Below are 16,402 nucleotides of genomic sequence, written 5' to 3'. Positions count from 1 at the left end.
CAGAGTTGCCCGTTATAGTTACTGTTCAAATGTTCACTCTGGTTGCATCCAGATGACCTTTTCGTTGAGCATTTTTCCTGATTTGTTTGCAGGAAGGTTAGACGAGTTTTGCTATTTATTGAGCACGCATTCTGCTTTGTTTTCAGGAAGCTTAGATGATGCTGATATTTTTCTACACTTTCCAGTGCATTCACCTTCACTTTCCTTATTGCAAAAAGTCCAGAGAGAGGGGCTGTTGTGCAAGAGCAGTTATCACCTGAATTTTCCGATATGTGAATTGAATTCTACATGAAAATAGTGACAATGTGGAAGCTCCCTCTGTTATTGGCTGAGTGGTTTGTTTGCCACTGTTGACAGAAGTACTGTTTTCATCCCAGAGCTCTGGATAGCTTCTCTTTTCCTTTCAATTTTTAGTGTTCAAACCTAAAGGGTTTAAAGTTTAGCACTATCATGTTGAATTAAGCCCAGAAATTAACTAAAAATGAGTGGGAAGAAGAGCAATACAGTGGTACCTCTGGTTACGTACTTAATTCGTTCCGGAGGTCTGTTCTTAACCTGAAACTGTTCTTAACCTGAAGCACCACTTTAGCTAATGGGGCCTGCCGCTGCCGCACGATTTCTGTTCTCATCCTGAAGCAAATTTCTTAACCCGAGGTACTATTTCTGGGTTAGCGGAGTCTGTAACCTGAAGCGTATGTAACCCGAGGTACCACTGTATAAGACAATGGAGCACCCATTTTTGCCATGTGCTAAATCAGCTGAAGTTTCTGAACTGTCTTCAATGGCAGTCCAAGGGAAGAACATTATAGTTGTCAAATTAAGAATTCAAAATTCAAATGAGGACCTCAAGCGAAGTTACAAGGAGCTAGGCCGAGGGCTTTCTGAAGGAGCATCTCCAACCTCAATACTCAGCCCAGACACTGAGGTCCAGCTCTGAGGATCTTCTGGCAGTTCCCTCACTGCGAGAAGTGAGGTTACAGGGAACCAGGCGGAGGGCCTCCTTGGTAGTGGCGCCCACCCTGTGGAATGCCCTCCCATCAGATGTCAAGGAAATAAACAACTATCTGACTTTTAGAAGACATCTGAAGGCAGCCCTGTAGCAGGAAATTTAAAATGTTTGATGTTTTATTGCAGGCATGTCCAACAGGTAGATCGTGATCTACCGGTAGATCACTCAATGTCTGTGGTAGATCACCGGTAGATCAGTGGCTCCCCCCAAAGAAGCTAAAAAACTTTGGCTCCCCTAAAAAAAGCTCAACATATTTGCCCTGCACCCCTAAAACGACCTGAACCACCAAAAACAGGGCTTTCCTTCCTAAAAAAAAGTTCAACATCGCTTTCCTCTTCCCTAAAGAAGCTCAACAACTTTGACCTGAACCCCCCCCCCAAAAGGGGGTAGATCACTGCCAGTTTTTAACTCTGTGAGTAGATCACACTCTCTTGGAAGTTTGCCACCCCTGTTATTTATATTTTTAATATTTTGTTGGAAGCCACCCAGAGTGGCTGGGGAAACCCAGCCAGATGGGCGGGGTAATAAATAATAATAATAATAATAGCGATAGCCTTGGCTTCCACATCTCTGCTTGCACCTAACCCAGATCAGTTTATTAATCCATAATATATAGCATTGACAGTGTGCTTGGCACTGTACAGCAGTGTTCTTCAACCTTGGATCCCTACATGTTTGATCACAACTCCCATCATTCCAAGCCAACTTAGACAAGGGTCAGGAGTGATGGAAGCTGTAGCTCAACAGCATCTAAGAGAACAGTGCTGTAAAGTGAAATGGCCCATGTCTAAATGCTTCACAATATACATTGGAGGAGAGGGGGATAGATAGAGAGATTAGCAATAGTGGAAAGGGCCAGGAGTTGGCTTCACCTGCTGAGCAGCAGCCTGAAGGAGCAGAAGGCGAACCCACCTACTGCTGATCAGCCTTCATGCTTCTGATAAGAACCAGCTGGTTCCAGCTTTCTTCAGCAGTGCTTCCAGCTTCAGTCAGTTGCTGGAAACATTAACATTCGTTGTTCCTGACCAGGCCTTGCTGCTTCTTGCTTCTCATGACCTTGGACCCTCGGCTTTCTTGACCCCCAGATCGTCTGACTATGCGAACTGAGATAACTCCTGACCTTAGGACTGGATTGTACAAACAAACTCTACTAACACCAAACACTGTTGTTAAAACGGAAAGGGGTCAAACCATCACAAGAGGTGTTGAAATTTTGGGAGGTTGGACAGTTACAATGGAACGGTCTCGGTGGTGGGGTGCACATTTTAATTCTTATTTATTTATGATTATTAAAAGGTAAAGGGACCCCTGACCATTTGGTCCACTCGTGGCCGACTCTGGGGTTGTGGCGCTCATCTCGCTTTATTGGCCGAGGGAGCCGGCTTACAGCTTCCGGGTCATGTGGCCAGCGTGACTAAGCCGCTTCTGGCGAACCAGAGCAGCACACAGAAACGCCATTTACCTTCCCGCCGGAGTGGTACCTATTTATCTACTTGCACTTTGATGTGCTTTCGAACTGCTAGGTTGGCAGGAGCAGGGACCGAACAACGGAAGTTCACCTCGTCGTGGAGATTTGAACCGCTGACCTTCTGATTGGCAAGTCCTAGGCTCCGTGGTTTAACCCACAGCGCCACCCGCGTCCCTCATTTATGATTATTACTTTGTTGAAATAAAATAATAATCATCTCACTCCACTGAGCTTTGCCGTGGCTGGCAGAACTGGCCTCTGACAAAGAGGCATGAGAGGATTAGGGTAAAAAACTACATTTAGGGCGAGGGACATTCGGTCGGATTTTCTCTGCTGTACCTGTGCATAGGATTGCAACCTAAATAGATGTTTTCCCTCCATCCATCGTACTAGAGCTCAGTGCTATTTATTAGCAGTAGATACAGGACAGAGGAAAGGTGATGAAAGCCATTGGCTCACAGGATTCACTAGGAGTTTAAATTAATCTGTGGAGGATAAGAGCCATATGGGAACAATGAACCCCATATATTAGCCATAAACAGATTCTCTATATCCAGAGGTAATATTCCTCAGAATGCAGGAGGCAGGACGGTATATTATAGGTGAGATCTATTTCTATCACATACTACCTATGGACTTCCTGCAGACAACTGGTTGACTGCTTCAGGAAACTGGATCTGAGACTAGTAAAATCCAACAGAGCTCTTTTTAAGATCCTGAGGTGGCAGTCAAAGGTTTTGTTTGCTAGACTTGAGCCAAGGGCTCTTTGACCTAATGCAATCAAACCTACACACAGCATTATTTGCCTATAACACAGAATTATTGGAAGAGAGGGAGGGAGGGAGGTTAGAGAAGTATCTCATAAAGAGAGACAGCAGGTCACCCTCCATGTTCAGACAACAACCTTTACTTATTCCATTAAAGTTTTGCACAGCACACTAGTAATACTCTTGCAGCACACTAGGGGGCCTTGATATAGAATTTGGGAATTGTTTCGAACCAAATACTGCAGATTTTCTGCAGAGCTACTGCCAGAACCCAAGTACAGGGGTACTTCGGGTTAAGTACTTAATTCGTTCCGGAGGTCTGTACTTAACCTGAAACTGTTCTTAACCTGAAGCACCACTTTAGCTAATGGGGCCTCCTGTTGCCGCCACGCCCCTGGAGCACGATTTCTGTTCTCATCCTGAAGCAAAGTTCTTAACCTGAAGCACTATTTCTGGGTTAGCGGAGTCTGTAACCTGAAGTGTATGTAACCTGAAGCGTATGTAACCGGAGGTACCACTGTATTTTAATTGCCAGGTGCTGACCTTACCTATTAGGCATCTGCTTTCAATCTATTTTGTTTGATTTTTAATCCATGTGATATTTAGCACTTTGGATCAGCCACAGACTCGTGCTGGCACCAGTGACATAAGTGAATGTCCTTGTCATCACTGTTCCTGTGTGTGAACCTCTTCTGAACTGAAGTGGCTTCGCATTCTGAGATGTCCCATCTGGGAAGCTGAAGGCAGCTTTTGTCTTCCATCAGAACATTCAATTTCCTGTCCTCAAAACACTCTGACATAACCACAGGTGTGGGAAGGAATCGATGCAATATTTGTGACATCATAGTCCCCGTCAGCTCGCAGCGTTACTTTCACAAGTGCTGCAGTGAAACCGCACATACGCACATACAAATGGCTGCATTGAAACTTGCCTCCCTGGTAACGTACGCTACATGACATGGGACAACACCCATTTTGAAAAAGCCTCTGGGCAACAGATTGCGCACATTAAAAGATGCACGGAGATAGCAAACGAAAACGGATGGCAGGCGATGGCAGTTAGGATAATGTGAGCCTCTCTCTCTCTCTGCAGGATCCTAAGTTTCCTTGTAACAAGCGCTTTCTTCATCCACGGACACTTCCTGAAACAGGGCCAGAAACTATGACGGCCTTGGAACTGATATAGTTAATTCTGTCTTGACAATGGGATGGAATTGGGAAAGAAAATGTTGACCCACCTCCCTCTGCTCTGAGTTTGACCAGTGTCAGTAGGTGGTTGTTGTTGTTTCTGAAGCTGACCGCTCCAAATTCAACAATTGTTGTTTAGTCGTTTAGTCGTGTCCGACTCTTCGTGACCCCATGGACCAGAGCACGCCAGGCACTCCTGTCTTCCACTGCCTCCTGCAGTTCTGTCAAACTCATGCTGGTAGCTTCGAGAACACTGTCCAACCATCTTGTCCTCTGTCGCCCCCTTCTCCTTGTGCCCTCAATCTTTCCCAACATCAGGGCCTTTTCCAGGGAGTCTTCTCTTCTCATGAGTGGCCAAAGTATTGGAGCCTCAGCTTCAGGATCTGTCCTTCCAGTGAGCACTCAGAGCTGATTTCCTTCAGAATGGATAGGTTTGATCTTCTTGCAGTCCATGGGACTCCCAAGCGTCTCCTCCAGCACCATAATTCAAAAGCATCAATTCTTTGGCAATCATCCTTTATGGTCCAGCTTTCACTTCCATACATCACTACTGGGAAAACCATAGCTTTAACTATACGGACCTTTGTTGGCAAGGTGTCAGTTGGTAGCATTTAGGAAATGGCAGCCACACCTTCTCTGAGGTCTCTTCAGTATCTCGGCCCTCTTCTTCTCTCTAATCTTTCCCTCTTCCTCAGGTGGTGGTGTACGCATGCCATACTTTCAAAGTGCATTCACCCCCTTAAAAAATTCTGGGCATTGTAGTTGACAACTCCTCACAGAGTTATGATCCCCAGCAACCCTTAACAAACGTCAGTCCCCAGGATTCTTTGAAGGAAACATATCTTTCAAAGTGTGTACACAGCCTAAGAAGCTTCTCAGTACTCCAAACCTCCTCAGATCAACATTGGTTCCAGACAGGATGAGTGCCCTGTGCCCCTCACACATGGAAATTCATTGCAGCGTCCACATAATGACCTTGGTATTAAAATGCCAGCCTGTGTTTTATTCCCATTTAATCCAAATTTACCCTTTCTGAGGGGAAATCCAGTAAGTTAAAAAAAACCAACCAGCCTGCTGCCAACAACTCATTTGTGATATCTCAATGACTCATTGGCATCTGGAAGCAAAGGACAGGATTTAACTAAGTTGTTGCGTGTGTGGAATGAGGTCTGCTCATACAACAAGACTTCCCCTCTCCTCCTTTCCCATAGGTCCTGTGTGCCCCTTAAATCTAGGGGAACCCTCAGAGCAGGTTTAAGGGGTGCATGAGGAACATGCAGGGGGGAAGTCTCATTGCAAGAGCAGACCTTGTTCCACGCACACAAATGCCCCACTCAGCGCTATGTTGAATTCCCCCCCGAAGTGTGGAATTACTGTACGTTTTGCCATCATCCAGTCATTGTCATCCTCTCTTTTTCTGGTGGTTCTTCTATAGTTTCTCAGTCCACATAAAGTCTGCCATTCTTTTCAGAAGAATGGAAGAGTCGTACAATCTCCTCCTCCTGAAGGTAGACAGTGATTAGGTGAACGAACATATCACAATGCAGCACATTTTTGCTATAATTTTTTCAGGTGCTATTTTATCACCCTGTCGTTGTTTTTAATCTATCTTTTAATTTAAACACTTTTCTGGATGGATGGATGGATGGATGGATGGGTAGATAATTAGTTGAGTATTAGTGAAATGCAACCTAAATGCTATAAAACTATAAATGCTAACTTATGATTTTTAAAACTCCTTTCCAGTCAGCAGCATTTTAGCAACGTGGTTAAAAACACTGGTGAGGTTTTGTTTAAAAAATAATCTTTTAAAATTAGCGTTTCGTTCAGTTTGCTTTTTAACACACGCACGCACACGGTGGAAAAGCATTTTAGAACTGACTAAGAAATTGATTATAGGAAAAAAATTAATAAACGGGGTGATACAATGACACTAATCACAAAGATTATAGTGCATGTGTGCTTGTCATCAGATGGCTGCTCAGATGAACTGAGCATTTCTCTTTCCTGCCTCTGCCACGCTCAAGGAACATAACGGGATATGAAAGAAGCTCAATACTTCCAATGGTGTAGAAACTAGAAACCCAGTTGCTGTTCTGCTTTCAGCTTACAGTGGGAGAGCATTGTTTGGGAATCACTGGGAGCCAGCCTAGGGGAAGCAGTCTTAAAACAAAAATACCAGCAGCGAAGAAAAGGGACAGTGAATGACGTGTGAGGAGGACGATGAGACAGCCTAACTGATGATGGCTGGTGTTCATGGAGACAGGGTGGAAGACAAGGAGCCCAAACCATAACTCGAGTCAGAGCCAATGTTGGGTGGAGCCATCTCATTGTAGTTTTGTCTCCATCCTCGATGCTGAGTTTAACAAGGGCAACACTGAGACGGAAGAGGAGGAGAAGGAAGATAACAGCTAGGGCCACTCTCTAAGCAAGAAGGCAGGCGGGAAGGGACTGGCTGAAGGTGAACCAAGGTGCTCTAATGGATCAGCCTCTACTGCAGTCAAGGCTGGATGGGAGATTGTCAGAAACTCAAGGTGAGAGTGGCATCATCATTCCCTCTAGTTCAGAGATGAATGTCGGTCCTTATGTCACCAAAGCTGGACTATATCCACACAAAAAGAGAAAGGTATATGATATCTGGGAGAGCCCCAAGGCATAGTGGGGAAAACCCAAAGGGCAGGAAATATCCACAGATATTTCAAATGAATAATAAGTATGGAAGTGGCATTGGAATGACTGTTGGGGAGTGGGTGGAACAGGTAGACAGAGGGAATGGAACGATGCATTTATTTTTTGAAGTACCGTATTTTTCGCTCTATAAGACGCACCAGACCACAAGATGCACCTAGTTTTGGGAGGAGGAAAACAAGAAAAAAAATATTCTGAATCTCAGAAGCCAGAAAAGCAAGAGGGATCGCTGCGCAGTGAAAGCAGCAATCCCTCTTGCTGTTCTGGCTTCTGGGATAGCTGCGCAGCCTGCATTCGCTCCATAAGACGCACACACATTTCCCCTTACTTTTTAGGAGGGAAAAAGTGAGTCTTATAGAGCAAAAAATACGGTAATTTTGCACTTCGGATGGCTCCATTTCCCCCATCCTCCCAGGCCTTGGGCAAATCATATGCTATGAGCACCAATGAAGTAGACTCACCTGACCCCAGTGAAAGTTGTGTTGTGTCTCCACCAGCAACGCTCAGCCCGGACACTGAGGTCCATCTCTGAGGGCCTTTTGGCACTTCTCTCACTGCAAGAAGTGAAATTACAGGGAACCAGGTGGAGGGCCTTCTTGGTAGTGGCACCCACCCTGTGGGAACACCCTCCCATCAGATGTCAAGGAGATAAAGAACTACACAACTTTTAGAAAGACATCTAAAGTCAGCCCTGTTTAGGGAAGTTTCTAATGTTTGATGTTTTATCATGTTTTTTACATGTGTTGGAAGCAGTCCTGAGTGGCTGAGGCAACCCAGCCAGATGGGCAGGGTATTAATAACAATATAAATAATAATAATAATTGTTATTTCTTCCATTCTTAGTCCACCTGCACCACTGGCCTCTCAGATGCTAGGGGAACAGCAGGCAAAGCAGACTGGGGAGAGTCACACACTGAAGCGAGTATGATAAATTCACTAAGGACATTGACTGCATCCAGGCAGGCCTCTTTGCAGTAGGAATGCACTACAGTGGTAGCTCGGGTTAAGTATTTAATTCGTTCCGGAGGTCCGTACTTAACCTGAAACTGTTCTTAACCTGAAGCACCACTTTAGCTAATGGGGCCTCCTGCTGCTGCCGCACGATTTCTGTTCTCATCCTGAAGCAAAGTTCTTAACCTGAAGCACTATTTCTGGGTTAGCGGAGTCTGTAACCTGAAGCGTATGTAACCCGAGGTACCACTGTACTTCCTTCAAGTGCCTTTCTCAATCCACTGAGAAAGCAACGGGAAGGGCGAAGCAGCCTGGGCATTGCATTGTTTTGGGGTGCTATCCTTTCAGGCCTTGAGTCTTCTGTGGGTCTTGAACAGGTGACATTAGGGTTGTCAGGCAGGGATTCAGTCTGTATGCCACCCTCGTGCTCTGGCGAGACTCCTCCATGGTCTTCAACCTTCCTCAGAAATGGGTAGACTACAGCTCCCATCATCCTTGACCATTAGGCTGGCTGTGGATGATGGGAGTTGTAGTCTACCCACAGCTGGGGACCAATGGACTCGAGGGAGCAGCTGCACACCAGCCAATGAAGCCTCTTTGTAGCAATAGGCTTGCCCCTCTCTTGGTTAACTCCTGGGTTGTTAATTCCTGCAAATGGGTCTGCTTATTGTCTGAGCAAGCGGGATACCTGCTCTTGCTGAATGCTGATTTATCTAATTAAATCATTTGTGAATTGCTTCCTATGAAACATCTCAAAGCAATTAACGATAATAACATCAACAATTTTTTTTAAAAAAAACAACCCACAGATGTACAGCATCTTCATCTACAAAAACAATTCAAATCCAATGCAGATAAAGGCTACAATCAATCAACAATTCCCCATGGTCCCTTCGAAGTCTTCAATTCTATCATTCCACTTAAAAAGTTGGTTGAGAAAGAAAGGTCTTCCAAAAGAAAACAAAAAAACCCGCAGTAGAATACAGATCACCTTTGCCTTCTTCCTCCTTTGCTTTGTGTTCTACAGCTCAGAATTCATGTGTGACACACTGAAATTTCCAAGGGTTCTGGGAAGTTTCTCTGTTATCACTGATCCAGCAACATTGATACGACATTCATAATGATGGAGGAAATTCTCGTTTCAGATGAAAAGCCTCTTTTAAATAAAGGATGTTCGCTCTAGTGTTCCAGGTGCACAGAGCAGCAAAGGTTCTCAAAGCGCCACCAATGTGCTATGTGAGCATGAATGACAAGCATCCTATTTCCTTAAGAAGAAGAAGAAGAAGAGTTTGGATTTGATATCCCGCCTTTCACTCCCTTTAAGGAGTCTCAAAGCGGCTAACATTCTCCTTTCCCTTCCTCCCCCACAACAAACACTCTGTGAGGTGAGTGGGGCTGAGAGACTTCAAGAAGTGTGACTAGCCCAAGGTCACCCAGCAGCTGCATGTGGAGGAGCGGGGAATCAAACCCGGTTCACCAGATTACGAGTCTACCGCTCTTAACCACTACACCACACTGACTCTTAATAACTGCATTTAGCACTTGTGTTGTTGAAGTGGTTGGCGCAGAAGTTACAGGTCTTTAGGGCATTATGAAGTGCACCTCTAGATCCGAGAGTCAGAGGAAGTCATGACTCTGAATACTAGGGTGCTGGAAACCTTTGGAGGGAAAAGTGCTCTCTTTGGCGCAGGTCTTGCTTACAGGCTTCATGAATTCATGTGAAAACAGGTTGCTGGACAAGATGGGACACAGGCCTGATATTCCAGAGCTCTTACGATGTTCTCAGAGCTGCAAGGCATCCCCAAAGCTTACCACACCCAGATTTTATAACGGGAGAAGCAAACTTGAAACTTGAATGTGAAGCAAATTTGAACGTGAAGCAAACTGGAAAGACTGGCCCTTTAAATATTTGGCCCTTTTGAAACAGCTGCCCCAAGTTTGTGCTTGTAAAGATGTGCGTCATTTTCCTGCACAACAAAGATAAGCCACTGCTCAGAGTGAAATCTGAAGGCGCAGGTGGACTCCCTGGATTCTTCCACAGCCTGCCTCAGCTGCAGAGAAATGAGAAGGAGAGAGTGGTTTCATGCAGACGTGGTTTCCGATTGCTTGGAAAAAACCGTGGAGAGAAGGGGAAGGCAGGGACCGTCAGTCCTCACAACTGCCTCATTGGGGCAAGACCTACTGAGAAGAGTTGCTGGGATCATTTGCCTGTACAGTGGTACCTCGGGTTACATACGCTTCAGGTTACAGACTCCGCTAACCCAGAAATAGTGCTTCAGGTTAAGAACTTTGCTTCAGGATGAGAACAGAAATTGTGCTCCGGCGGCGCAGTGGCAGCGGCAGGAGGCCCCATTAGCTTAAGTGGTGCTTCAGATTAAGAACATTTTCAGGTTAAGAATGGACCTCCAGAACGAATTAAGTACTTAGTACCGAGGTTTGGTTAGTACTGTTTTGTTTTAGTACTGTTTTGGTTTCTTTGAATAAAGAGTTAACTTCACTGACAATGGTGGGTGTTTTTTTATATTGTTGACCCACACCTGACTCCGGCTCCTGACATTTTCATTCCCGACCACAGACGAGCAGCAATTGCTGCTTCCTTCTCCATTTTCGTCAGGCTTCTCTGACCGCCCTTCCTGTGGCTAATCCGCTTCCTAACAAGAGTTTAATAAGGAGATTGGGCAGGTATTAAAGAGGGAGGTGATGAAGCAAGTTACAGTGCTCAGGAAAGCATCCTCCCACCCGGTTTTTGCTTTCCCTCTACGTTTTCCTCTACTGCCACACCCTAGCGGGGGGAAAACCACAAACAGGGTTACTTCATCACCATGAATGTCACTGTAGGGGCTTCCCCTTTGAGCAGCCGGGATCTCTTAGCAAAACAAAAGAGAAGAGCAGGGGGGAAGATGGCCCAAGGGAACGGTTTAAAGCTGAAAAGCATTCGGTTTTCTTAGAAAACCAGTTTCATACTGTCATCTAGATGCCAAAGACAAGCCCATGCATGTCCATTTCAAGAGGAAATGGAGCTCACAGTTGCACACCCGATGCCATGCCCGAAACCCAGGTGAGCCAGGTCATACTATTTGTTGTTGTTGTTTAGTCGTTTAGTCGTGTCCGACTCTTTGTGACTGCATGGACCGGAGCACACCAGGCACTCCTGTCTTCCACTGCCTCCCGCAGTTTGGTCAAACTCATGCTGGTAGCTTCGAGAACAGTGTCCAACCATCTCGTCCTCTGTCGTCCCCTTCTCCTTCTGCCCCTTCTCCTTGTACAGTGAAACCTTGGGTTGCGGACATAATCTGTGACGGAGGCACGTCTGCAACCCGCAGCGTTCACAGTCTGAAGTGCAGTGTCTGTGCAGGCACCAGCGCGATTTGGCACTTCTGTGCATGTTTGAGCGGTGAAACTCGGAAGTAACCCGTTCCGGTACTTCCGGGTTTCCCGCGGTCCGCAACTCAAATCACGTAACCTGAAGCGTCCATAACAAGAGGTATGACTGTAAAAATGGATTATTAAAAAAGAGAGAGGAAATAAGCGAAGCAGTTGAAAAAAGATTGAAAATGGTAACCATTGAAGGGCAGAGGGGAGTCAAAGGATTCATGGAATCCTAAATGATGATGATGTTTAATGTTTGAATTTAAATATGCAATGTAAAATTCAATAAAGAAGATCTGCAAAAAAAAAAAAAGAAAGAAAGAAAAAAGAATGCTGTTGTGGTTTGCTGGCTACAAGATGAATAGAAAAGGCACATTTGCCCACATGTGTGTTGAGGAAAAAAGGCCTTTGCCAGAGTAGTGTGGAATGATCTGTGAAGGACCTTCCCAGTAAGCTCCCCAGTTCTGCTTTTGGACTCCCCGGTTGGAGAAAGGCAATCTGGAGATTCTTCTTGCTCTGGAATTCACTGCAAGGTCCAGTGTGCTCAACGCACAGCCAGCCTAGTGGAGATTCTGACCATTCCTAACTGAAACCTAAACTGTCCAGGGGAATGTCCTGTCCTCCTAATAATCCCACATTGCACAGAAAGGTACAGCACACAGCTTTGAAATCCACATGACATATTTCACTGCCACCGGCCAATTGCCACATTCTTGCTTTCCCCACGTGCTCCCTTTGTTTGACAACATAAGTGTGTGTCTGCGAGGAGGGGAAGAGAAGACGGTGGTGGCGTAACATATAAACCTCCACATAAGCTGTGTGCAAGCAAACCAGGATGAATGTTTGACACTCGGCATTCTTTAAAAAAAATATTTTTTATTAACAGGCCAATCACATCACATTATCCATATCACATTGATTCCAAATTATACAGCCAAATTTTAAATTTTGTTGGGGGTACCCATACATCAAGCTCAGCTCGAGTCCAAAAAAGCATCCCTTATCTTACTGCATTAATTAGACAGTTCTGTCCAATTTGATCCGGATAGTCCTTTATTACTTCCTTTCTCTTCTTGTTGTTATCATAAATTCCTTTCTTTGCGATCTCTGATGATTTTCACAAGCAGGTTAAAAGCTGGCATTCTATGTGGATTTTGTACCCTTCCAAAAATCATATCGATCCGGGACAGCCTCTGTACAACGCTTCCATAAACAAAATTAATCTCCGATCTGTCCTTTATTTTTCTCAGGCTTACCAAATAAATAAAATGAGTCTGGGGGTTCTGTCAGGTCAAACTTACATTCCAGCGTTCCTTCTCATTCAAACAATCCTGATTCTCCTCCCCCAGTCCTTCTTCCTCCGGCAAACCTGTCATGGCGAGACGCCATTTTTTAACTGCGTCATAAAAATTTTCCTCTTTTCTCACCGTTCTCCAGTCTTCTTTCCTGTTATACTCCGTCCCACATAGTTCTTAAAATCCTGCCTGTGATTCATAGAAACGCGACGATCTTGTTTCTATCTGGGGTGAAGGGTTATTAATGTCACATCATGCAGAGAAAAAAAGAGGTTTTTCCTCCACCCCCCCTTTGTTCCAAACATACAGTCTCCTTATGGTAATTCATCAGAAGATTTACTTATCCGTCCGTCACTCCTGGTCGCAGAGATCCATTAATCAGCAGTATTATCAGTCGAGCTTTACTTGATGTATGTGCTTTCAGCTTCATTTCCAAACGTATGTTTCCAATTATAATTCCAAGCTGCAGCAACCAGCACGCGCTGATTGGAATCGGCGACAGGAAGATCTGACTTCACCGAGGGCCTGTGCCAAGTGTTCAGCACCCGCATCACTCGTTTCAGGGGGTGCATTGTGAACACCGCTGGCAGGACAGTACTCCCCCACATCCTGGGGGAGTTTAGGAAGGCTGCATACTTCCCATAGCAGCCCCTTAGTACCTCGTATGGGTCAGAGAGATGTTATTGTTGGCCATCTTCCAACGCGCCACCTGGTGGCCCCCCTTGACACTCGGCATTTATCCTGATTTACTTGCATGGAGGTAACATGTCTTCTGTCAATCAATTGCTTATTCCCCACTCTTTATTGGGTTTCCCCATCACTTTCCTAACTGCAAAAAGTCTTCTTTTTTTAAGTGGGTTTATTGCAGGAGAGCAAATACTGATCCATTTTACTTGTGCAAACCTAAATTTATGGGATGTGCTTGAATCCACCCTGAAAAACGCTGACATTCTGGAGGCGAAATTGTACTTTGGCTGAAGAGACCTGCCTGGGTTCACATTCCTGATTGCAGTTCCATGGATACTTATCTGAAGTGCCCTTGAGTTCAGTGGTACCTGTTTCAACTTGTAAAACACAATGAGCCTTCACAAAAGATCTTCAGTCAACTGAAATAAAATGGCCTGGGTTCACGGATCCTCCTCAGTTTAGCATTGCATCTCTACCATAACCTGGAAAAATGCTAGCATGGACATACCTTGTGGGCTCTTCCCACCTGTCCCAAATCTCCTGATACCAGTGGAGCTGTGTGAAAGGATTGCATGCTGTGGCATCGTGGTTCTCAGGAGGACCAAACCCACCCTAGAAATAAATTAGGCCTGGGCAGTGCTTTTTTCTGGGGGTACGCAGGGGTACACATACCCCTAAACATTTTGTGAATCTTTGTACTTTTGCCCATTTAAAGGTAAAGGTAAAGGTACCCCTGCCCGTATGGGCCAGTCTTGACAGACTCTAGGGTTGTGCGCCCATCTCACTCAAGAGGCCGGGGGCCAGCGCTGTCCGCAGACACTTCCAGGTCACGTGGCCAGCGTGACAAGCTGCATCTGGCAAGCCAGCGCAGCACACGGAACGCCGTTTACCTTCCCGCTAGTAAGCGGTCCCTATTTATCTACTTGCACCCAGGGGTGCTTTCGAACTGCTAGGTTGGCAGGCGCTGGGACCGAGCAGCGGGAGCGCACCCCGCCGCGGGGATTCGAACCACCGACCTTTCGATCGGCAAGCCCTAGGCGCTGAGGCTTTTACCCACAGCGCCACCCGCGTCCCCCCATTTACTGTATATATATTTCCTGATTTGAAGTATAAAACGACGATTTTCTTGAGTCAAAATGAGAGTACCCCTAAACAATTTTTTGTAAAAAAAAAAAAAAGCACTGGACTTGGGCTGCCAAAATTCCAGGGGCACCGGCTGTCTCAATATATCTTGGAAAGAGAGAGAGAGCCACTGCCTTTTAAGGAAACACAGAAAGGCAGCCTACCGGTACATTGGATGTTCCCCTCTGTCCTAGGGCGGGGGTGGGGAAGCTTCTAGATGGGTGGGTGGACATCATCTGATGTCATTATGGCATGAGATGATTGCTAGGTGGGTTGTTTCGCCCACCTTAGTCCTTCCTAAGCTGACGGTTGGGTGCTTGGGAATCGGAACACAAGGGGTTTTCCAGCCTTGTGTTCAGCACTTGGGAAATGCTGTCAGGAATTTGGGAAGCGCTGTGCAAAACGCTTTGCGAGCCCTGCGCTCAGTGCTTCTCAAGTGCAGAGCCTAGGGCTGGCGAAGCTGATTTCTGCTGGGATCAGCTTTGTGGCTGGAATCCCCCGGTTGCATAGTCAATCCAGCAGGCTTGATGCCTACAGTGGCAACTTTCTGTAGGGGTTGACTGCACAGTCAATTTGCCTACCAGTACCCTGGTTGCAAAGCCCATCTATCCTACCTGCTCCACACCTGATGTCCCAGATGATGTCAGGTGCGCAGCAGATTTGGGGGAAATGGCTTCATGGGCCAAATTTTGGCTCTCTGCCAGGCCAGGTTTGGCGTGTGGGCTGGAGGTTCCCAACCCCTCTTCTAAGTAAGGCAATCCGAGCCTTCTTATTTCCATTGTCTGTGGAGGATATGGAAACATTGACAAAGAAGGGGACAAGGGTGGAGGGCAGAGTAGTGAAAGACATTAAAACTGAAACATGAGAAAATATGTCAGCATATAGAAGTAAGATTATCTGCTCTGCGAGAGCACTCTTGCTTTAGTCTCATTCCATCAATGGTTTTCAAAAAATAATACAGGGGTAGACATATGTTTAGATGAATAAACTAAAGACGCCAAATAAATAGCCAAATAAAGGCACCCTGTCCCTCCTATTTTTCTTAATTGGGAATTCATTTGGATCTGTTGTTGTTGTTTGGTTAAGGAGGGGTCCCTTTTTAAAAAAGGTGGTCCCTGATTCCACCCTGCTCTATTTATTTCTTGAAAGGGATGTAGGTGTTTTGCCTCTTTTTGTGGAAGGTAGAGTCTGGCACTTTGCCCATTTTTCTTCTGTGAAATAGGTACTTCTATCTGGAAGGACACTATAGTGCTATAGTGGAACTAAGATAGGACAAAACCCTTCCCCCAACCTTCCTCCTTTGCCTCGTCTTTAGCCTCGAGTGGATCTTTGAGGAAGAAAGTGATATAAGAAAAAAAAACTGCTCCTTTTCCCTTATGGAGTACCCAAGAGCCCATATAGAGTCCTTTTGTAGGTTCTCTATCGCTAGGAGAAAATAACAGAGGCCAACCAGAGAATATTGAGAAGCAAAGCAGCTAGTAAGCCTGATCCTTATTAACTGTTGCAATAGGGTGCTCTCCCATGTGCAGGTGAGAGGAGGAGGAGCCAGAACAAAGGTGTGCCTGCCCTTATATAGACATTTTAAATTGCCCGTCCTGGAGTCCAATACCACCCCCAGAAACATCATACATACATCACAGAAGGGGTGTAGCCCAAGACCAACCCCCAGATACATCATACCTACATCACAGAAAAGGCAGTCTACAACAGAAATCTGAGTGTGTTGTTTATCTCCTGTCTGGCAAGTTACCTGATTGCATCATCTGGGTTTTGGCCACTCTTTTGTTATTATAACTACTTAATTCCTGAATCTAGGTCACAGGTCACAGGCTCACACCCTGCTCATATCTTGAATGTG

The sequence above is a fragment of the Podarcis muralis genome, chromosome 2, assembly GCF_964188315.1.
Source record: "Podarcis muralis chromosome 2, rPodMur119.hap1.1, whole genome shotgun sequence".
Taxonomy (NCBI): Eukaryota; Metazoa; Chordata; class Lepidosauria; order Squamata; family Lacertidae; genus Podarcis; species Podarcis muralis.
Note: the sequence above shows the minus strand (reverse complement) of the source record.